The sequence below is a fragment of the Stegastes partitus genome, unplaced genomic scaffold, assembly GCF_000690725.1.
Source record: "Stegastes partitus isolate 25-593 unplaced genomic scaffold, Stegastes_partitus-1.0.2 Scaffold2555, whole genome shotgun sequence".
Classification (NCBI taxonomy): Eukaryota; Metazoa; Chordata; class Actinopteri; family Pomacentridae; genus Stegastes; species Stegastes partitus.
This window is the reverse complement of record NW_007580286.1, coordinates 20,033-22,245: the sequence shown is the minus strand read 5'-3', so window position 1 is coordinate 22,245 and position 2,213 is coordinate 20,033. Positions and strand designations below refer to the sequence as shown.

Genomic DNA, 2,213 nt, shown 5'->3' with positions numbered 1-2,213 from the left:
CAGTGTGCCTTGTGATGGTTTGTTTTTACAGACTGCTGCTGAATGTGAATCTCATGTCTGTGATTCTTTTCTTCCAACACAGTGACTTCAGAATCCAAGGAGACAAAGACGTTTGAGGAGCCCTGAGATGATCGACGACAGAAGAACTAAGCCAGGAAGAGGAAGAAGATGAAGAACAGCTCCAGGTATCACCAAAGGTAAACTCCCCAGAATTCATTGCATCTACTGATAAAGTTGTTAAGAAAACATTGTGTCATGTTGCAGCGTGAAAGCTCAGGTTATGTGTGTTTCAGGAAACCTCTATGACATCCTGATTTTGAGTTTTTACTCGAAATTGTGTCGTTAACCTTTGTAATGTTTGTAGTTCTGTTAGCTTATCACCCACCTGCCTCTTACTCTGATGATGTGAATTTTCAGAGTTCTTTGCTGATTTAGTCTCAGTACAGATAAAGTCATTATAGTGAGTGGATTTAATATCCATGTAGATGCTGTGATTGGCAGCTTCAACACTGCATTTAGTTCATCTTTAGTTGATTTTACTCAAAATGTAAATACACCAACTCAGACTGCTGGAGGTTGACCCATGATGCACTGAGCACCTCTCCTCTCCCTCTCTCTGTACAACTAGATGCTACTGTCGTACGCCACTAACTTAGAGTTTAATCCTCTGTGCAGGTATCTCTGGATCTGGAGCTCCACGTTTCTGACCTGCTGGTACTGACCTCAGCGACCTCCAAAGTCTTCATGTTCTCTCCCTCCTCTTTACCCTCACCCCAGCCAGAGGTTTTTTTTAACTTCCCGGCAACAGGAGGTTTGTTTCCTCACCCCAACTGGAGGTTTTTTTTTTTTTTTTAACTTCCCAGCAATGGGAAGTTTTTTTCCTCCACAAATGCTTGATCTGATCAAAGAGCAAAAAGAGAGCCTCAAATAAATAACAAAACAACATATGAGAACTGTATCTGTTTGCTGAAAAGTTTAACATGATGTACTCTTCCTTTCACATTGGTTGTTTGAGCGCACGTTTTATGGTTAAAAGAGAAAAGAGGAGACAAGCTGTTATTAATTCAACAGCGGGGAAATTTGCATTGTTGCAACACTGAAAGGGATTGTGCAAACATTTAAGGAATATAAGTAGAACAATAAAAATAAATCAAAATAAACAAGTACATTTCTAGAAATACCATCATTGCAAATATCAGTGGTATTGCACAGATTCTTTTATGAATAGAAACACTGAGTGCTGGTATTGCACAGACTTTTTTCTATACTGCACACATTTGCATACATTCTAGTATATGTAGAAAATAGATGTTGCACGGGGTTTTTAAATGTACAGAATATTCATAATTCAAAGGTTTGAATGTGTTGATATTGCATCAAAAAGAAGCATTGTTCGGTGTGATGTCTACTGGGAGCACATATGGTTGTAAAGTCTGACAGCAGCAGGAAAGAAGGACCCACAGGCGAAGCATCCTGCGACTGAAGGAGCTGCCCGACGTTGTCAGAGTCTCCTGCAGAGGGTGGGACGGGTTCTCCCACAGAGATGATAGTTTAACCATCATCCTCCTGTCTGGTGCCATCATCTCCACCAGGTTGAGGGCAGAGCTGGCCATCTTTATAAGCTCAGTGTTTCCTCGACATTCATTTAGGAGTGACAGGTCACCATTCCAGTACCAAGGTAAACGACAGATAACTATCTACTATTTGGGGTGTTCATGCCACCTTAATTACTGGCAAGTACTAAGGTAAACTACAGCTAAATATCTTGCTCAGTATTTACTCTTTGCTGTGTTCATACAATGTTAATTACTGGCCAGTACTCAGGTAAACGACAGATTATTATCTTGTTCAGTATCTACTATTTGAGAGGTTAATATGCCGTTATTTACTGGCAAGTGCTAAGGTAAACGACAGATAACGATCTTGTTCAGTATCTACTCTTTGTGGTGTTCATGTGACGTTAATTACTCAGGAGTACTATGGTAGACTGCAAATAGCTGTCTTGTTCAGTATCTACTAATTACTGGCCAGTTCTAAGGTAAGTGACAGATAACTATCTTGCTCAGTATCCACTCTTTGAGTGGCGACTACTAAGGTAAGTGACAGATAACTATCTTGCTCAGTATATACTCTTTGAGGTGTTCATGCGACGTTAATTACTGGCGACTACTAAGGTAAGTGACAGATAACTATCTTGCTCAGTATATACTCTT

General features: G+C 40.1%; 1 long non-coding RNA gene across 1 annotated transcript; it reads left to right on the top strand.

Annotated features, from left to right (window-relative positions):
- Positions 1 to 157: 157 nt before the first annotated feature.
- On the top strand, positions 158 to 948 carry LOC103375336 (uncharacterized). The gene is made up of 2 exons (XR_521200.1): positions 158 to 197; positions 676 to 948. It is a non-coding gene; the product is annotated as an uncharacterized LOC103375336 (long non-coding RNA).
- The last annotated feature ends 1,265 nt before the right edge of the window (positions 949 to 2,213 follow it).